At 36.8% G+C, this 22760-nt stretch overlaps 1 long non-coding RNA gene across 1 annotated transcript in view; it reads right to left on the bottom strand.

Moving 5' to 3' along the window:
- LOC115277284 overlaps positions 1 to 22050 on the bottom strand; it is a 24245-nt gene extending 2195 nt beyond the window's left edge. Inside the window, exons 1-2 of the long non-coding RNA XR_003902361.1 lie at positions 21905 to 22050; positions 21547 to 21609 (exon numbers count right to left, since the gene is read on the bottom strand). This is a non-coding gene — a long non-coding RNA (uncharacterized LOC115277284). The remainder of the gene's footprint in view (positions 1 to 21546; positions 21610 to 21904) is intronic.
- Positions 22051 to 22760: the final 710 nt, after the last annotated feature.

Here is a 22760-nt window from a genome sequence, read left to right on the forward strand (position 1 = left end):
ATCTCACTAATTTATAACAGCTCTGTGAGGCTGATACTATGATTACATTTTATAGATAAGAAGACAGTCACCCTGAGAGGTTATATAACAAGCCCCTGACAGAGGCAGGCTTTGGAGCACAAACACGCCGCGTCCTTACTCACTGCAGACCGCCTCCTGCTCCTCCATGCTACATCTTCTGTCCCATTGTCTCCTCTCTGTCCCACTGGACTTTTTATCTGTTCATCTCACCCCAGTCTAACTTCAAACCTCAGGAACAATGGCAAAGGCAGTGACATGACCCCAAATGAGACAAAACAATACCAAATCAAAATCCTGTTAGTTCTCTCCCCCACTGTAAAATGGTGCTTGCCTATTCTTTCAACTAGTTCCTTTACTCTTTTTTCTTCCTGAGCACACTCAGGCTTAAAGGATAACACTTGAGATATCTTCATATGCAGATGCCTTTTTTTCCTGCATCACAACATTGGTTTGGTTTCCATAAAAACATGCGCAGAATCTCAGTGGCTTCCAAGGACATGAATTATTTAATATTTTAAGTTAGTTTATCTCATTTACTGGAGTGTCCCTGGGACGTATTCATTACACAGGAAAGACGTCAGGGGAAACATTTAAAAAACTATAATAATAATAATGACCAAATAGAAGTCTGAAATCACTAGAAACTGCTTTCTACTCTCAGATTGCATTAAAGTGCATGGCTTATTTACAAAATTTTCATGAGGTTTTTAACTTGGCGGAGCTCCTTCAAGATGTCCAAATTACTTATTTGCATCCTGTTCTGAATAAATGGACTAGATTCAATTACCTGATACCTCACTCTGAATCACTGTAATCCAGGTCCCCAGTTAATATACTCCTTCTGCTGTTTGATTGCCTCATTCTTCAAGAGTGAAATTATAAAATCAAGCCCTGAGATGCATAAATCACCTGTCCTCATATGTGCCATAATATTGAGTTAAGGAAATTTACTCTAAGAATATTAAAGTTAATTAGGAACTTCCCACTTGCCTCATTTATCCTTCCTTCTTACAACCAGTTTGTGCCCTGACCACGCAGTGTGTTGTCATTTTCAGTTAAACCAGGAGAGTTAATTTCCCGTATGTGCCCTTCTCATCACCGCTCCCGGAGCGGAGAATTGAAATTCTAGTCAGTTCGGTCTGTCGCGGCAGATGATTTCCAAGCCATCTGCTATCTCAGAAAACAATCCGTCCTGACAACGCCCGCAGCCAAGTCACAAGTCTGATATTGTTACTTGCAGTCAACTTGAAGATGGCTAACCAACTTGCCATGGCTGACTGTCATGCATCTTGACTGAACAAAAGTAGTGACTGCAGATAACACTCCAGTGTTAATTCTTCATTTGGATAAGAAATGCCTGGAGAAATTATTAATCATGCCTGTGGCATCCCATCTAATGGGCACTGTCAAATAGGAATTGCCCTTTATGTCTTATCCTAGAGAATCTTGTCAGGCCTTAATTAAGTCATCCATTAACCTCCACAAATGAACTGACTGTATATTTACTTGAGAGATAACAGTTGTTGGTCATGTTTTATGAGAAAGAGTTTTAAAATATTGTTTTTGGGAGGTGCCTGGATGGCTCAGTTGGTTAAGCAATTGACTCTTGGTTTTGGCTCATGTCATAACCTTACAGTTTGTGAGTTGGAGCCCCCACACTGAGTTTTGTGCTAACAGCACAGCGACTGCCTGGGATTCTCTCTCTCTGTCCCTCTCTCTTCTCTGCCCCTCTGCTGCTCATGAAAGCTCTCTTTTTCTCTCTCTCCAAATAAAGAAATAATCTTTAAAAATGGTTTTTTGGTCTTTAATAGGATGAAACAGAGAATAAGCCCTCTTGTCCTATTCTACAGTACAATATTTTTATTGAGACATAATTGAAATATAACACTGTATTAGTTTCAAATGTACAACATAATAATTAGATATTTGTATACATTGCAAAATGTAAGTCTAGTTAACATTGTCACCAAACATATGTAGGGAATTTTTTGTCCTGTGATGAGAACTTTTAAGATCTACTCTCTTAGCAACTTTCAGATATGCATTACGGTGTTATAAATGGTAATCGTCATGCTGTACATTACGTCCCCAGGGCTTATTCATTTTATAACTTCAAGTTTGTACTTTTTGACTCCCTTAACCGATGTCCCCACCCCCCACCCCAGCCTCTGGCAGCCACCAATCTGTATGTACAAACTTTATTTTTGTTTTATTTTGATCGTTTTTTAGATTTCACATACAAGCAATGTCATACATAGGTTTGGTCTTTTACTGTCTGACTTATTTCACTTAGCATAAGGCCCTCAGGCCCATCCATGTTGTTGCAGAAGGCAAGATTTCATTCCTTTTTTAAGGTCAAATAATATCCCATTATATATAAAATGTGTTATATATTATTATTACATATTATATGCATATAATATATATCAGATTTTCTTTATCTATTCTTCCATCAATGGTCATCAGGTTTGTTTCTATACCTTGACTATTATAAATAATGTAACAATGAACATGGAGTGCATATATTCTTTCAAATTAGTGTTTTTGTTTATTGCAGATAAATACCCAGAAGAGGAATTCCTGGATCATATGGTATTTCTATTTTTAATGGAATTTGAGGAAACTGAGGAAATGTACCAGTTTACATTTCTACGAACAGCACACAAGTGTTTACTTTTATCCACATTGTCACTAGCATTTGTTATCTCTTTCTGATGCTAATCATTCTAAGAGGAATGAAATGATATCTCACTGTGGCTTTAATTTGCATTTCCCTGATGATTAATGATGTCGAGCAACTTTTCATGTACCTATTGGCCATCTGTATGGCTTCTTTTGAAAGATGTCTATTCAGATCCTCTGCCCATTTTTAATTAGAATTTTTTTTATTGCTATTGAGTTGTAAGAGTTCTTATTTATTTTGGATATTAGCCCCTTATTAGATATTTTTTCCCATTCCATAGATTACCTTTTTATTTTGATGATGATTTGCTTTGCTGTATGGAAGCCTTTTAGTTTTATATAGTGTGACTTTTTTATTTTGCTCTTGTTCCTTTTCTTTGGCATCAAATCCAAAAGCTCATTGCCAAAACTGATATCCAGCAACTTACCATCTATGTTTCCTCCTACAATTTTTATGGCTTCAGGTCATGCATTCAAATCATTAATCCATTTTGAGTTCACTTATATGTTTGGTACAGGATAATAATGCAGTGGTTTTGCATGTGTCTGTCCAGTTTTCCCAACACCAAATGGTGTTAGAGTACTACATAGTTTCCAGTTGCCGCATCCTTTTAACTGAATTTGAAGTATTCTCTCCAATCTGATCACTCTCTTTGTCCTCAGGCCCTCTTCATCTTCTCTTCTTTTTGACCTCCTACAACAACCTTTTTACAACCTCCCTCCTCATTGGACTTACTCCAGTACATCTTTCATATTCCACATCCATGTTATTTTTTTTTTTAGAGACAAATCTACCTGCCAAACTGCTCCTTAAAAAATTTGTTAACTCTCCATTTCCCAAATTATGAAACTTTACAGCTTTTTAGTATCATAAAAGAACATTTATAATCTGAAAGAAAAAAGGCTTTACAGCCTTTCTTCCTTGATTTCTAGCCACTGTGGTGTGTAGTTACGCCAAACTCCTGCTACTAACATACATAAAGTATGTGTCATCTACATACTTTCTTATTGCAACACATTTAGAGATTTGCTCCACATGGCATAATCTTTTTCATTCTTCAGAATTCAGTTTATAAGCTTCTTTGTGAAATCTTTCTTACTACTTCAGTCAGAGTCGGTAACTCTTTTTTCTGAACACTCACAGCCCTTTTATCATAATTTTACAATAGTACTTAATCAATTTCCATTGCAATAATCTATTTACATGTTTTTGTCTTAGCACACTGTAAAATCTTTGAGGCAAGGGACAGGATTCTATAGGTCTCAGTATAACTAGGACTTAATAAAATAGCTTTCGTAATATCAGGCATCCAACAATGGTTGCTGAATGGGTTGATTCAACCGACTGATCATTCAAAGAGAATAAGTATTTATCTAATTTTCAACATTCTGTCTCTACTGTCTTGAAAAGGGGCTAAACAGAATCGTTATCTATAAATATTAATGTGAGGGCTTAACAAACCAATTAATACATTCACTCATTCTTTTCCTTTTTTAATTTTTTTTGTTAATGTTTATTTATTTTTGAAAAAAAGAGACAGAGCATGAACAGGGAAGGGGCAGAGAGAGAAGGAGACACGGAATCTGAAGCAGGTTCTAGACTCTGAGCTGTCAGCACAGAGCCCGATGTGGGGCTCAAATTCACAGACTGCGAGATTATGACCCTAGCCAAAGTCGGATGCTCAACCAACCAAGCCACCCAGTTGCCCCCATTCATTCTTTTTCTTAAAATGCACTTACTGAATCATTTTCTATATTTTTGACACACCATTTGGATGTATAGTGCCAACACAGAGGCACTGTGAAGTGTGTTGGAGAAATAAAAATCAAAAGAGAGAAAGGTATAATGTGAGAGCTGCAATAGACCTCAGGGAAGTATGTAAATCTGCTGTCAAGTTCGTTTTAGGTTATTAACTTGTTCTTCAAAAAAAAAATCTTATACAAAAACAGAAAACAAGACAGATAAAAGAATGGCTGTCCACTTGAAATAAAAGGTGAAAAGAGAGATTTGCTTCTCTGGTCACATCCTTTTAGAGACTCTTGAAGTATCCCTAGGTGAATCCCAGAGCTCTAAGTTACAAGGATGGAACTTATCTAGACCAATCCCTTTGTTTTGCTTATGAGAGAACAAAGTAAAATCAATACAGGCAAAGTGACTTGATACATTTGCTGGTATTAGAGAACAGCGTTGCTGGATTCCATGACTTCCAGTTTTTGTCTGCTTGTATTCATGTACACTGAGCTTGGAGGATCAAAAATAACTTGACATAAAAGACTGAGGGCTTGCAAACTACTTCTATCAAACTACAAATACTAAAGGTGCTGGTAGATAGTAAATAAAGGACAATCGTTGTGGAGGCAATGAAACATGCTTATGTTAGAAATTGAGTCTTAAGGTGACAATAAAAATGGTTTGGGCAAGAGGAGTTGGGAAAAAGTTCCTGGGTAAGAATAAAAGATAATCTGATAAGGAGAATTTCTGGGCTGGAATGATGTTAACTTCTGCTAAGGAAAAGGTTAAAGAACTATTGTGAAGGACTTTATGTTCTTAAAAATGCCATTACCTTTTGAACTATTAAAAGATAGCCATTCTTTGTAAAAATGGCACTTGAGGTTTGTGTAATGACACATCTTTAGTAAAATAAGGCAGTTGAATGTCATCCCTCAATGCCTTGTCCTTGCTCTTTTTTTTTTTTTTTCTGGCTTTGTAGAAAAGCATGTTACTCATCTACTTATAATCCATCAATAGCATTCCATAGTCTTAAGGATAAAAATCAAATTCCTTAGCAGGGCATACAAGTTGTATCTTCCCTCACCTTTTCAACATTAGTTCTATCAAATGTTCCGTTTTTCATCCCACGCTAGGGTTATGCTCTTTGTTCACTTCTGCTTTCTCATAGTTCTGAGTCTTCACAGTTGCTGTTTCCCAACTGCACTGCCCCCACCAGGCAGTTTTACAATAATGCCCTTCACCTCCATTCCTAAACCGCGTCAACCTGTATGATAAGCATCTGCTATGCCCTGTGCTAGACAAGAATTGTGTCATGTGCTATTGTGTTGTCTGCATTTATCACAATACTTTACATGGGGGGGGGCTCAGTAAATATTTTTGGGTGGATAGATGAATGAATATAATGCTAGAATTTCTATTTCATTTAGATTCTATTTGATTGGAATCACATGATTTCAGGGATGCCAAAAATCCTATTCATTTCTACATCTCTCCTAATGTGCCTGCCTGAAGGTTGTCATCTTTTTCTTGCTTTTCTTTTGTAACATTCAGTCCTCTATGAAGGTTTTAAAAGGTGCATACATTATATTAAAAAGTGAATCAGTAAAAAAAATATATCCAAAGGTGGTGAGTTCTTTGGGTTAAATTTTAATCCTGTAATTTTTTAAGACAAATGGATTATTTTCTAGAAGAAAGATGTTGATTTCCAAATGCCCCAAAATGTGTCACCTGAATGGGAGAGCAAGGACTGGACTACTAGACTGGTAAATTTTAATAAAAACCCAAATGGACCACCCATGATAGAGGGAAACTGGAGCCAGCCTGAGAACAGCATAATGACTGGGAAAAGTGAGGTCAAAAGAGGAGACCAGTGCTTTTACAAGGATAGAGAAGAGCAAAGAAAAATATTAGAAGATACAGAATTCAAACATCAGCTTTTCATAAAATTTATAGATTAGGCTTTTTGATGGGATAATATTTTTCTCACTAGTGAATGATACATATTTTGAGTAGGAATACCCCCATGCAAATCAAAAACACAATGAGATGTTACCTCACACTTGTTAGAACGGCTAGAATCAAAAAGACAAGAAATAACAAGCATTGGTGAAATATGGAAGAAAGGGAACCCTTGCATGCTATTGGTGAGAATGTAGTTCCACATTCATTGCAGCACTATTTACAATGGTCAAGATATGAAAACAATGTAAGTGTCCATCAACAGAGAAATGGATGACAAAATGTAATACACACACACACACACACACACACACACACACACACTATGCAGTCATAGATAAGGAAATTCTCCCACATGTTGTAAGGATGTAGGTCCAATCCGGCCCTCCCCACCGGGCCTTCCCAGCCTTCCCAGAGCTGGTCGCTGCGCAGCGCCACGGTGGAAATGCGCCCGGCTGCCCTGGGAGGGGGGAGGGGGGTCCCCCGCCTGCCACAGGTCCGATCCAGCCTTCCCCTATACTTAAAGGGGAAGGCGCAGGCTTCTCCTGAAAGGGCGCGCCTTAAGGAGGGACAACTCCTGTGGCGCCCAATCGGGAGAGGCCAGCCGATACCTTTGACTTTTCTAGAGGCGGGCCTAGTCACGCCCCACGTGGGGCATCCTGGGCCCACTCTGATTGGTCAATACTCCAACTATTGTGATTGGCTCCCACAACTGCCAGTATTGATGGGGGGGCAGGGATTGGATCACTGTACACCTGTCATCATTTCCTGTAACTCCCCCTCCCAAAGGCATAAAAGGCCCTGCCCTGCCTTTGTTCGGAGCTCTCTCCAGGTGGCCAGCGGGTCAGGTGGAGACTGTGAGCCCGAGCTTAAGCTTGTAATAAAGGCCCTTTGCTTTTGCAGGCGTGACTCGGTCTCCCTAGCAGTTTCTGGTGTTTGTTTTGGGGTGATTTTACAAACTTGGGTACAACAATGTGACACTATGGATGGATCTTGAAGGCATTATACTAGTGATAAGAAAAGATGATTGTATGATGTCACTTATATGTGGAATTGAAAAAAACCAAACTCATAGAAACAGATCAGATTGGCAGCTACCATCAGCAGAAGCGCTGGGGAAATTGATCAAAAGTAGGTCAAAAGTACAAAGTTCTAATATAAGATAAATAAGCTGTGGGACTGTACTGTATAGCATGATGACTATAGTTAACAATATTGTACTCTATATTTGAAAGTAGATCTTAAAAGTTCACAACCCAAGATCATTTGAAACTATGTAAGATGATGGATATTCACCAAACTTATTGTGGTAATCATTTTACAATATGTACATATGTCAAATCATCCTATTGTACACCTTAAACCCATACAATGTTATATGTCAATAATATCTCAGTAAAATTAGAAAAATTATTCCCAGTTCGATAATAAAATAAAATTGAATTCTGTTATATACAAGAGAGCCAGCTAAAACAAAAGATCCATAAAGGTTAAAGACAAAGTGATAAAAGTTTATCTAGTAAATTCAAACAGAAAGAAAGCAAGAACACAACCTTAACATCAAACAAGGTAGAATCCACACGAAAAAACATTAGATGAAATAAGAATGTCCAGAGTACAATTTTAAACAATGATAACAGTTCTAGAATATCTATCAACTGAGAACATAGTAAAATTTTTCATGAAACAGAAATTTCAGGATACATTATAAAAATAGAAAATATGAGTTGAATTTACTTCTCTGAGTCCAAAATATATCAGGTGGATAAAATTCAGGTAATCATCTCTCGATGGTTCTAATATGCATATATTTAAAAAACCATGGTTGAGAACATCAGTTTCCCAACAATATGCTTTACATGACTGTTACCATGGTATATTAACTCTGAGTAATTATATGCACAAACTTTCCTATCAGCCCTTTATTCCATATATTTTTATGTGAATATCAGATGCACTTATAATCAGTGATCAATTTTGTCACTTCTCTTAAAGTTTGGTGGTGACTGGCCACTGAGCATCTATTATTCAGTTCATTTACAGGCAGCAAAGTGTCTAAATGTGTTGCCTCTTTGTTCTCAATGATAAACCCACACAATATTTTCCAAAAATAGGTAATTAAAAGAGAGAATTGGGCAACACAAAAGTGAGGTAGAAAAAGGAAAAGTGCTAATGCTCAAAGTGAAATTTGAATTGCTGTCAAGGGAGTCATGGAAGACATAGCTTACAATGGAATGTTGATACTGTTGTTGTTTTAGATTCTAGATGTGCTGCCAGAGGAACTCACGGAAGGCAAATATCAACCGTGATGCAATTTCCCAGAAGTGAGGTCAGTGAAAAACTTCACATTAAAGAAACCCTCATTGTATTTGATAATATTGAAAGTATAAATATTGGGACATCTGGGTGGCTCAGTCAGTTAAGCATCCCACTTTTGATTTCAGTTCAGGCTGGGGTCTCCCATTTTGTGGGAACTAGCTCACATCAGGCTCTGTGCTAAGCATGGAGCCTGTTTGAGATTCTCTCTCTCCTTCTTTCTCTGCCTCTCCTCCCACCCCAAAATAAATTTTAAAAAGGAAAGAAAGAAGGTGTGAAGGATTAAATGTTGGAAGCTGATCCAAACTTAGAAAGAAGTATGACAATGTGCCAAGGCATCGACCAAATGCTTCCTCTGTACAGTAATTTATAAAATGAGATAATCAAACTGCCCTTAATAACTTTTTTACAGATTCTAGAATAATTCACAATGTCTGTAATATGCTAAATACCAAATATAATTTTTTACAACTTTTATATAACTTTGCCATATAATTTTTCATTTCTCTGTAAACCAATAATAGTAGAAGTTTTAGATTTTGACAAAAAATTTCTAAAATCATAGACCAGCATAATTTTTCCAATTGGCTATTAAAAATGCTTTGCCTAATTTCAGTCTGCATGGCTATTTTTACAGACCTATACTACTGTGCAAAGCAAGTACTTCTCATAAAAGAAAGGATTCAAAACACTGAAATGGCATAACTATGAAGGTAAAGCTGATAAACGCCTATCAGACTCAGTACCCTAATAAGAGAGAACAATTGTTTTCATGTGAATATGGTACATTCACAGAAATTGTATTGGGGCCTCAAAAAAATAGTTTCAATAAATTCCAAAAAAAATTACAGACAAAATTCTTTTAACATTACAGAATAAAATAAGAAATCAGTGACAACATCAGAAAAGCAGGCTCCCATCCTGGAACTGTAAAATGTTGGTTTTAACAACTCTTGGTCCAAAGGAAGAACAGAAATTACAGGATGCCGTGCAAGCCTTACTCAAAGTAAAGCTTATAGCTCTGAATTTTTATCAGTAAAAATTAAAATGTGGAAATATTTGTAAGTATTTTACTCCAAAATTTAGAAAAATACAAGTGAAAGAATGAAAGCAGGAAAAAGGAATGTAAAACAAATTTTAATGAATTAGAAAATTAAGAAAATACATAAGCAATCTAGTCTATTAAACAATTAATAGTATACAAACAAGTCTCACCACAAAATTAAAATGCATAAATATATAGAATAAAAAATAACTGAGTATAACCTCATAAATTAAAGAAATAAAAATTATGAGTTAAAGCCATAACTTGTGAACTTGGATAAAATAGATAATTTTCTAGGAAAATATAATTTGCAAACTGACTCAGAGGAGGAAGAAATAACAGAAACTCATTTCCACAAAGAAATATAATTATCAAAGACATAATCTTCCAAAAGCATTACATCCAGACGGTTTCGCTAAGAAATTCTACCTCCCATTAATGGGTAACTAATTCCAATATTATTGAATTTTTCCAGGACATAGAAAATATAGAAAACCTTCCAATACTTTATGAAGTGAATGCAATATTGATAGCAAAGCTGGAAAAAATATGAAAACCGCATTATGAAAATTATAGATAAGTATTTCTTATGCATACAATAAAAACAATTCAAAATAAAAAAAAGAAGGCAGCAATTTACAAAAGGAGTAACACAACTTGTATAAGACTTCTTTCCAGAGGAACAAGGATGTTTCAATATTAAGAACCCCATTTTTTAATGTTTGTTTATTTTTGAGAGAGAGAGACACAGCGTGAGTGGGAGAGGGGCAGAGAAAGAGGGAGACACATAATCCGAGGTAAGCTCCAGGCTCTGAGCTTTCAGCACTGAGCCCAGCTTGCAACTCAGGCTCATGGACCTCAAACTCATGGACCGTGAGATCACGACCTGGGTTGAAGTTAGATGCTCAACTGACTAAGCCACCCAGGAGCCCTTAAGAAATCCATTAATGCAATATGTTATATAATCATTTTTGTAGATGCTGCAGTGTCATTTGACAAAACCTAATTCATTTATTAATTGTATGAACTATCACTTCCTAAATAGGAACTGAAGGATGCTAATCTAACAGTTTCAAATGTGTCAACATATAATCCGCCTTAAAGCCAATATCTTACTTAGTGAAAGAATTCCTACTAAGTTAGGAAAACACAAGCATATCAACTAAAAGTAATTACTGTAACCAATGTTACAGTACTATTAACATTGTAGTGGAGTTATAAGTCATTGCAATTAGGTAAGAAAAAATATATCAGGACTATAGAATTTGGGATGGAGGAGGTGAAACTTACTAATTTTAAAAAATAATAAAAAGTGCAAAATAATTAAGCAAAAACAGAATTCAATAAGGTGGGGGATGCTAAAATTAATACTGAGAAATATATAACTTTCATATATATATAAGCCACCAAATACAAAACATAGTGAATCAGAAAAGTACATACATGACGCCAGCAAGAAATACCTAGTAATTAACTTGATAATAAATATGTAAAAATTACATGAGAAAAGATAAAAACATTTCTAAATACATAAAGATTATTTTAAATAAAAAAACACAAATTTGTTCCCAATTAAGATTCAACAGGGGCACCTGGGTGGCTCAGACGGTTAAGTGTCCGGCTTTGGCTCAGGTCATGATTTCATAGTTCATGGGTTCAAGCCCCGCGTCAGGCTCTGTGCTGACAGCTAGCTCGGAGCCTGGAGCCTGCTTCAGATTCTATATCTTGCCCTCTCTCTCTGACCCTCCCCTGTTCACACTGTCTCTCTCTGTCTCTCAAAAAAAAAAAAAGATTCAACATTATAAAGATTTCAGTTAAGTTAATTCATATATTTTGTGATTACAACAAAAATACCAACTTTTCTGAAATAGACAAGGTAATTCTAAATTTCATGTAACAAAATCAGAGTAGTTTATATGCTTTATATGCAGAATTATAAAGTAAAAAAATATAGACAACTTATTCAGGAACACTCTGGGAGGCCTTGCCTTCAACACCAGACATCTTGTCCAGCTATACTTTTCTGAACTGGGTCCTTCCAAGGAAGGTCAATTTGCTGTTAAGATACATAAGATTTTTGATCATTTGGTTATTTGCCTGTTATCCTCATTGGCCAGAACCCCCTGCTTCACTCATCACCACCCTCCTCATCCTCAGATTCACTGATTGCTTCCCATCAGACTCTGCTTCTACACCCACTCACATTAACCATAAACTTACAAAAGTTATAAGGTTATAAAGGTTATATAGGAAAGCAACTACATTTTTTTTATCTGCCTCTGAACTTGTACTTCTTTTCAGATATATTTCAGATGGTATATGTACTCATGAACCCAGGACTGTGCACCTATTTGATCTCTTTTTAAGGAAGAACTTTCCCTTCAGCTGCAAAGAAAGGAGCCAGCTGATAGGCTCCAGCTGCACATGCCTTCAGGCTCCATCTTGGCAGTCAAGTAGAGGTGCACTCTTAGGAAGTCCTCAGCTTTCCTGGTGGGCTACCAGGACCCAGCCATTTCTGCTCAACGTGGGACTCCTCTAATGGGTGTTATGTGCTCCAGAGTTCCCTGTTGGGTTGGCCAAGACTCTGTCAGAACGTCACTGTACGCTGAGGCCTTCTTTGACCAACCTTCTCCCTCCCCTCCTTCCCCAGGAGTTAGCCCCTAGGAACTCCCTTGCTCTCCTAAATCCATCTCAGGCAGCTTCCTGATGGACCCAACTGACCGTGCATAGACCTGCTCCAGCCAATCCAGGGTACCCTGGAAATCTTTTTTTTTTTAAGTATCTGCAAAGATAAAATCTGTAAACTATTGTATCCAGGGAGAAATTAAGCCACTGTCAATCCTCCCAAAGTTAACTGAACATGATCACAATGTAGTAAGTTTGGAGCAGTGAGAGCTAGAGACTGATGTAGTTAACAGTCAAAAAATAAGTTTCAATGGTAAGCAAAGAAAGCTTAAGAAGCAAACACAATAATCTGGAATCTGTAGTGTAGGGGCAAACCCTAAAGTGCTCATGGATTGGTTTATGCCTAAAGACTAACTTTAAGGGATTAGGGCACAACACAATGTATGATCATACTAATAACTGTGAATGATAAGGAAAATTTCAGTCAACTGAATCCGTCTTTATGGATGCATAAAAGCATAAGATATTTTGGGGATACTTTTTCTTCTAAAATTTTGACGATTTTGAAAGCTATGCTAGCTTCAGGGCCACACTGCACCAATGGAATTTGAATTAACTTAGCCACATTCACCACGAATTCGTGGTTAAGTGAGATGCTGTTGTACATATGTTTTCAGTCACATCTTAAGATGTATATCACCAAACTATAGTGGAACAACCGATATTAAAATCTAAAAACAATGTTAAGGCCAGCAAGATTCCCTTCATGACAAACATGAAATAAAATCTGTGATTAAAAATTACTTTCAGCATTTATGGCAGCAAAAAATGGTTTTCTGGGGTAAGTGAAAGAAAGTGTGAGTGAAAATAAAATAAGCATGCTTTGCTGATGTTTGAGCAAGTTATGAGGTCTAGGAGAGCAAGCTGGAGCATTAAGTTTAGGTTCTTATTACAGCTCTACTTAGTCAGCCATTATCTGTTTATATCTGCTTCCCCGATGGTAGTTCTAGAGTGAAGGAAATGAAGCCACTAGTTTCTTGAGCATTGAGGATATAGTTTTGGGAAGACTCAGTAATTAAATAATATAGGTTTTTTTTTTTACATTTTCATATACTTTGATGTAAATTGCATATATAAAAACCTCTAATTTAATAAAAGCTCTAAATTGGGCACCTTTGGAGAAGATATTTGTGTCTGTCTGTGTGTGTGTGCACACACAATAATCTGGTTTAAGGTTATGCTTTCACTGCCTATGCAGGGATGTACTGAAGCAACCAACAGAGGCTTAAAAGTTTTAATTGTTTCCTATCAGCTAACACCTAATTTCTTCTGTCAAGCTCAATGGCAGAAATTTGGGGTACAGAGAAGTATAAAACACCATGCTGATCTCTAAGTAATAGAAGAGAGACATATGTAAATGAATGAATAACATGGGTTATAAATTATGGAACAATATAAATGGAGTGAAAATACAGAGAATTTCTTGGCTGAAGTGGGAGAAGAGGTTAAAGGGAGAGTGGGTGGGAAGATCTAGCAGAAGAGGGATGTTGGGGATGGGTCTTAGGGAGTGAACAGGGATTCGCCAGGTGAACAAAGGTAGAACACATTCTAGACTGGGGCCCCAATATACAGACATGAAAACACCTAGTACATTTGGGGAACTGCAAATTCCAGTCTGGCTGGACAGTAACTTGGAAAGGAGGTGGCTCTGTGAAAATCTGGAGCAATGCTGCATCATGGAAGGATTTGTGTGATGTACATGAGGAGCATTTGAAGAACTGAATTTTGGAGCACCTGGATGGCTCAGTCAGTTGAGGGTCTGAATTAGGCTCAGGTCATAATTTTGTGGTATGTGAGTTTGAGCCCCGCATTGGTCTCACTGCTGTCAGCACAGAGCCCCCTTGGGATTCTCTGTTCCTCTCTCACTCTGCCCCTCCCCACGCATGCTTTCTCTCTCAAAAATAAATAAAATACAAAAAAAAAGAAAACACCGTAATTTTCAAAACATTTTTATTCTAGGAGCACCTGGGTAGCCCAGTACCCAGCACCCTTGATTTTAGCTCAGGTCATGATCTCATGGTCAAGGGATCAAGCCCTGCATGGGGCTTTGCTAGGAGCATGGAGCCCGCTTGGGATTCTCTGTCTCTCTGCTTCTCTGACCCTCCCCAGCTTGTTCTCTCTCTCTCTCTCTCTCAAAAAAAAGTATTATTCTAATACCAAAGATAACTGCTCATTTTTTGTCCATTAGGAAGTATGACTAATATTTTATGCTATTTAAAAAAAAAATCCGTACTGTTAAAAAAAACTTTTCTAAAAAAGGTTAGGTTTGAATTTTTATCTTTCTAGTTAGAAATATTCTTAAACTTTTTTTAAAGATGAGTTTGTTAATTATATGTATTTTCTACTTAAAGAAGTATCTCTTCGTACTGTTTGCTCATGTTATGTCCACATTTAGTGATGTTCTTGTTATTTTTTGAGGTACTTTACATATTAACAATTTAACACAGAGTGTCTGAAAATATATTCCTCATTTTTTTCATTTGACCTTTATTTTTATGTAGAACATTTTAAAAATTCATGTAGTGAAATTTATTGTTCTTTCTATTATCTTTTCAGTGTTACGTACCTGCTTTCAGACTTCCCCCAGATTTCTCATATTCTCCCCATATATTCCTAATTAACTTTCCAACTCAAACTCTGCCCAAGCTTATGATACTTCACAACATCTCAGCCTCTGAGCTTGATCAGTTTTGCAACAATCCACTGGTTTTTCTTATCCTCATACAAACATCAGGTGCTTTGGGCACGATGTGACTGTGGTCCATTTTCCCACACATATGCAGATATGTTGGCAGATGACTGAAGCATCACTTGTTTTGAACAGGTAAAAATATTCAGGTGTCTCCAGACATCAGCTGTGTATTTAACAAGGCCTCAGGGGAGAGCCGACCAGATACCACCATCTGTTATTTTTAAGGCAGTTCGGTTTATTGCCCATGTTCCTGAGGAAACATTCAGCTGGGCAGTGAGGAAACAAGTGTTTACTGAGTGCCCACAGGGGGCAATGTACTAGGTGCTTGTCAGTTGCTTTTTTAGCACAGTAAAGTCTCTGGAAATGGAGCAGTTCTTCAGAATTGAGAAGAATTGATAGAAGCAACGGAAGTTAAAAATACACATCAGCAATATGACACAGTTAAAACTAACAAGTCTAAAAACAAAATATATAGCAGGAAGAAAGCGTGCATCTTTGTTGGCTAAACATTGCTTCAGTTTGTGTCTCTACTGTCTTTGCCAAAGTTTACATTTAAACCTAGAGGGAAAATATTGGAAAAAATCCACAAAAAATAAAATGATTTGAAATTGACTCCCTTTTCAACCAAGCAACCCATTTCCCAGTTCACCCATTTTTCTCAAAAAGTTCTTTTTGTGAACCGGCAAGTCCTCTCCACTTCCTCTATATCCAACGTGACTCCAGTTGCTAGATTCTTCCTTAAACAATCTCCAAAGAAATCTCTTTTCTCCTCTGCAGGTTCTTCTCCCCAGTCGCTTTTCCTCTGGTTGCCAGCAACAGTAAATACTTTGCTTATGACTGTGAATCTCCCCATCTTCACACCATTTGTTATAGACTGTCCCACCAGTCTTTTCTACAAATTCTACAGATATTTTTTTCATTGGGCAGATCTACTTCTTAAGAATTTAAAATAATTCTCCACAACTTTTCAAATCAAGTGTTGTGGGTGTTGGTGAAAAATTGTTGAAGTCTTAGAAAAGTCTTCTAGATTCCAAATCATTATGCCTGTCCCTCATGAGGCTGATGTTGCATGATTTTTATCTCAATATCCAGGGTTCATTGTCTCGCCACTTTGAAGAATGAAGAGGTGGACACAAAATGAGTAGCAGACAAAAGTGTATTAGAAGCATTAAGATCAGAAGGGGAAAATAGTAGGAAAGCTCTCTTTACAGAGGGACATTCCAAAGTGAATACCTCCAACAATAGGCAAGGGTCTTTGTTTCATAAGGTTCTGGTCAGCCTTCCTTTTCCTCCGTCCTTGTTCCTTCTCAGGCCCTACCCTTACTGGCTTGCTCCCCCTAGGTGCCAGGCTGTCCATTCCTGATTGGCTTGATTCCATTGAATGAGGCCTGGTCCATTTTCTTTCTTGTGGGTCTACTTATTTTCAGTCAGGTCTTTTGTCAGATTCCTAAGGGGAATGTTACATACCAGGTGGTATCTGTTACATATTTAATAGAAATCTTACGCCTGAGGGGTTTGCTGTGGTCACACACTACCAGCATTGTTCCAAAATAAGTGTCCTCCACCCAGGGACCTCAGGTCCTAATCTTTCCCTCTCTGCCTACTGAATCCTATCTTTTCTATCATGATAGAATTAGCACTTATGCATGACCATGTGCAATCAGTGGAATATCCACTCTAGATTTTTTTTTTAACTGAAAGAACTTTTATTTCAGGGGTCTTTTTGTCATTCTCTTCCACCAGGATGTGTTGGGACCATTCTGACCTATTTTTAATTTTTATGGCTAATTTTCATTCTCAAGGGACTGGCTTGTGATTTCATTCCTCCTACCGGTCAAGGGATTCTGAAGTAAATCAATTCAACAACTCCTTGATTTAGATTTGGAAAGTTAGAGATTTTGGTTAATTCCTAGTTTATTGTATCCTCACTCCTAGTTTAGACAATGAATGACCTTCACTTTACAGTTGCATAAGAAAAAAGGAGGGCATTCAAGTAACAATTCTCTAAACAAAGACTTGTCCCAAGGTTACCTGTGAACTCACAGAGAGGCACAAAGGAGGCAGAATGACTTTTAACTGCTTCCTCTGGGGCTGCCTTACTTTATCTGTATCTGAACAGGGATCCTGTTCCATTAATAGTATTTTCCACTCAAGTAAGTGAAAGCTACTAAACAAATTGTAATCAACTCCTCATCCCTTTTGACTAGCTGTTCCTGTAAATAAGAGAAAATAACCCCACCTCAGTCTTCTAAAATAAAAGCCTCAAGGCATATTGATCAGTCAAGAGCTGGTTGTGTTGCCCAGAATGCACAGTGTGGGAGCTGTGTTACACCGAGAGACAGAAACTACTGGCATGTGGGCTTGCTTTGTTTAGATGATGCTATGAGACGGAACTCAACACCCTTTGACTGTAGTATAAGAACAATCCAATAAACAGAAGGAGGTCGTACACAGCCATATTTGTGCTCAAGAAGATTCATTAACATCACCCCATCCTCACAGTTATTCCAAGGAAATGTTCCGCTATGACGTACAGCCTGGGATGGAATACTAGTAAATGACAGTGATTGGCATCATTTGCACTATCTTGCACTCATTTTGTCTACAGCACTCTAATAAATAAGCCTCTTTCCCATTTGGAGTAAAACTTGTGAGTGGGCAGGAAAATGTGCAAATGACTATCATAAATTATTCAAGATAGCACAAAAGCCATTTAGCAGACATATTCTAGAACACTAAAAGGATTAAAAGAAATGGTTCTTAAGTACTAATTAATTACCTTCTCATTAACTTCTTTTAGACATGTAAATTTTTAAATAATTATGCTTTTTATAAAAGATTTCTCCCTCCATAGAAAGGCCTCGGTCCCTTTTCATAGCTTATTTATTACAGTTTATGTTAAGCTTGTATATAAAATTTCAGTGGTAATTACATCTTCAGTCCTGTCTTGCTACTTATTTCTAGAATTGTACAAGGCAAGAATGGCCACACTCAACCACTTCTCTCCAACATTATATCGTCTTAGTTATGGTATTGAGGCAGGAAAAACAAATCAACAAAAAGATGTAAAAAAGAAAAAAGAAATCTGTCATGACTGTGTATGTAGAATATACAGCCCTAGACCTAATAAATGAATCTAGCAAGATTTTAAGACACACAAGGCTACAGAAAAGTCAATTGCATTTTAATATAGTTTCACAAACAAATAAAACATGATAAAATATATATCATTTTAAAAAAGCAATAAAGCCAAAACATTTAGGTGTAAATTTAATACAACATATGTCAAGCCCCTACATTGAAAATATGTGAATTTCTGAAGGAAATGGGGAGGTAGAATATGTTTACAGATTGAAAGACCCAATGTGGTAAACATGCCACTTTTCCTCAGCTTAATGTATAGATTCAACCCAATCGCTATCAAAGTCCAACAAAATTTTGAGGGGTAGAAATTGAAAAGGTGCTTCTAAAATGTATGTGAAAATTTAAAATACCTAGAAGGGCAAAATAACACTGAAGAAGATATTTCCATGTTAGTCATTCATTATTTTGATATTTACTGACTTAAAAGTACCAACTATCATTCTAAAAACTAGACATAAAAAGATTACCAAAGCATAGTCCTAAATCTCAAAGAGGTTGCAGATCAAGGAAGGAAACATTCAAATATAGACAATTTACAATAATAAATTCTTAAAAGATCTAATTTTAGATGAAAAAACATAGCTTCGGAAAGTTCAAGCAGCCTTCACAGACTATTTGATATCGGAGCTGTGATGTAAGAGGTGAATTCTTCTTACTAAAATTCTTCTACAAGTCGTGAGTAATTTTACTAGAACTTAGTTATCCTTTAGCACACAAATGTTGTTAGATCTAAGGGTAGAAATTTCTGGGCTAGATAACAAGAGGTGTCCTACCCACAGGAAGCCAACATAGAAATGAGAGAAGGAAAGAATTGTGAACAAATGCTCTTATCCAACACAGAAGCTCTTAAAATAACCCCAGCAAGAAAAAATAATATAAAATAATATAAGAGTTTGTGCTGAAGCACAGGAAAGAAAAAAAGGGATTCAATTTATAACCTATTTCTGGCAGTATGGCTACACCTTGTAACAAAGTAGACATGGACTAAATGCAAAATAAACTAAGAATAAATTTTTTTTTAAATAGGGGGAAAAGGTTGTATATTTTACTTTCAGTGACGAATCATCCAGATTGGATCTTTGCGGCAAGAACACTGTTTTTGTAACATCTCTTAAACTGTTTTTTCTTTCCATTCCTACTTCCAGCTCTCTCATTCTTAAATTTACTACACCATGGCTGAATTCTGCAATCGCTTTTTTAATTATTTCCCTACCTCTAATGTCCTTCTTCTGCTTCTTCTTGCATTCTGCTACTATCACATCCTATCTTAAGAAGAAGAAAAAGAAAAAAAAAAACCCTATTTTTCATTATTTCCTTGCCAAAGTTCTAACTCCTTACGTCAGTCTTCATTCAAAGCCTAAGATGTAACCTCAAGTTTATTTCTGCCTAAATCCTACGAATAAATTTACATGAACTATCTTCTCTAGGCAAAAAATCCATTTTAGAGCTTCAAAACCTTCTTTGGATTTCCACTTCCACACCTGTGCTCAGTCTGTTTCATTTGCCAAGAGGGACTTCTATTCCCAAACTGAGGACTCACCCAACCAAACCCAATGAATCTCTAGAGGTCCGGCTTCTGTCTTAGCCCTTCCAGTCCTCTCCTGCTCATGCCTGCTGAACATGAAGTCTTTCCACCCTGGACTTTTTAAAATAATCATCGATTAGATTATTTAAATAGTGTCATCTATGAGCAGGTAGTATTACTATTGTTTTTTAAATCTGAAACACATTTTATTTCTCTAACTAGATGCAATGCTCCTTGAGTTCACAGATTGAATGTTCATGCAAATTTGGATTTAAATCTCATCCATGAATTTTATAACTTCATCTAACCTTTTAGCCTCTGAATTTCCATAAACTTCAATTTCCACTTCTCTAAAATGGGGGTAATAATACTGTCCATTAATTGATTCTTCATCCCAACTTATTTCTCCAATATTTAATAAACATGCTCCTACCACACATTGTATTAGTTATTGCATGTAAAGGAGAACACAAAATAGAAACAGCCTCTGCCTTCATATAGCTTTCAGAAAGACATAAATAAAATAAAACTTAAAAGAACACTCAACACATTTTAGTGCTCTTCCCTCCCCTCCCTATGACTAATAAAAATAAAAGCTAATATGCCAGGGTGTTAATGTTAATGTGCTAATATTAAGTGCTAATATGCACCTGACTGGCTCAGTCAGTTAGGCATCTGGCTCTCAGTTTTGGCTTAAGTCGTGATCTTGCAGTTTGTGGGAATGAGCCCCACATAAGGTTCTGTGGCAACAGCGAACAAGCAGATTTTCTCTCTACTGCTCTCTGTCCCTCCCCCCTGCTCTCTTTCTCTCTCTAAAAAAACAAAACATTAAAAAAAAAAGCTAATATTCTTGTCATGTAAAACACTATTGTAAATGTTTTACCTGCATTCATTACTCTGGAAGGTATTATTATCACATCCACTTTTCAGGTTAGGAAACAGAGGCCAAAACGTGTTGAGTGTTTCACCTATGATCACATATCCCTAGATCACAGTGCCAAGAAATATGGCCTGAGAGCTCATGAATTTATCTACTAAGCTTACTGTTTGCTAGCCACAGAAGAACCCACAGTGTCCTTCTCACACAGGGGGCTTAGTTTTTGTTTGTGGTTAGTTGCCGTTATTAATTAGTATACTGCTATCCAATAAAGATGTAATAATGTAAATCATATATATATAATTTGGCATTGTGAACCCAGATGTAACTTAAAATTTTCTAGTAGTAATGTATAAAAAAGGGAAGAAGCAGGAAAATTACTATTAATAGTAAATTTTACAAGGCACTTGGGTAGATCAGTTGGTTAAATGTCCAATTTCGGCTCAGGTTATGATCTCGTGGTTTGTGCATTCAAGGCCCACGTGGGGCTTTGTGCTGACAACTGGAGCCTAGAACCTGCTTCAGATTCTGTCTCCCTCTCCCTTTGCTCCTCCCCAGCTCATGTTCTCTCTCTCTTTCAAAATGAATAAACATTACAAAAATTTTTAAATAAAAAGAATAATACATTTTACATAACTCAATATAGCCAATATATCCCCATTTCAATATATAATTTTTATATGAATACGATATTTTGTTTCTTGCCTTTAAAATTTTTAGACCAAATCTTCAAACTCCTGTGTGCTTTATAGTTACAATGCATCTCGAGCCTGACTAGCCATACTTCAAGCACTTGATAAGCACATGTACTGGTGGCTACTGTACTGGACAGAATGAGATTACTACTATTGTTGATTAGTAAGCTTACATGTCAGGGCAGCATAATTCTTGTTAAACTGGAGCCAGAAGGTGCAATCTTTGGAATACAGTCCTGGAAATAAAAAAAAAAAAATTTACAGGTTTCCAAGCTTTTACTAATATTTCATGAAAACCATTGAGGGTGTCTAAATACATGTTAAATTCTCTTTCATCATCTAGTTGCTTCCATTATCTACTTCAGTATTCCCCACACCTCCCTTCAGACCCTTACTTCTCAAATACTTTCTTATACACTCTTACTACATGTAGCTTTTCTCCCCTCATTTTCCCAGACTTCTCTCACGTTTTGATCATATAAAACAGTTTTGCAGCAACTTTGGCTAATTCCTTCTCCTCTTCCTACTCACCACCTTTGAGATTCCTTCACTTTCCTGTAGCATCACAAAAACCCAAAGAACCCATCAGACAGAGAATTGTCCTAGGGAGTTTTTCCTCTGACTGTTCATTTTGGGGAGTGGAAGATTATTCTAGCAACAAATAGCTTCCGTTCCGTGGTGTCTTCTTTTTTTCTCCACTAAAATACAGATAAAGATAGAGTTAAGTTGAAAGGCACAATTTCCATCAGGAAAAGAGAACTCAGGTGCTTCATTCCTGTTAGATTTAAGGAATAAAGAGTAGTGCAGCCCATTGGAGTTGGATGCACTTTGGCCTGCACAAGGGGCAAACCTTTTTTTTTTACATTTTATTTTATTATTTTTTTTAAATAGTTTATTGTCAAATTGGTTTCCATACAACACCCAGTGCTCTTCCCCACAAGGGCCCTCCTCCATCACCACCACCTCTTTTCCCCCCTCCCCCTTTCCCTTCAAGCCTCAGTTCGTTTTCAGTATTCAATTGTCTCTCAAGTTTTGCATCCCTCTTTCACCCCAACTCTCTTACCCCCTTCTCCTCCCCATGATCCTCCATTAGGTTCTTCCTGTTCTCCTGTTAGACCTATGAGTGCAAACATCTGATATCTGTTCTTCTCCTCCTGACTTATTTCACTTAGCAAGACAGTCTCGAGGTCCATCCACTTTCCTACAAATGGCCATATTTCATTCTTTCTCATTGCCATGTAATACGCCATTGTGTGTGTATATATATATATATATATATACACACACACATATATATATACACATATATATACAATGTATATATGTACTCCATTGCATTTTGTGGGTGTGTGGGTGTGTGTATATATATATATATGTGTGTGTGTGT

This window comes from Suricata suricatta, chromosome 1 (assembly GCF_006229205.1).
Source record: "Suricata suricatta isolate VVHF042 chromosome 1, meerkat_22Aug2017_6uvM2_HiC, whole genome shotgun sequence".
NCBI lineage: Eukaryota > Metazoa > Chordata > Mammalia > Carnivora > Herpestidae > Suricata > Suricata suricatta.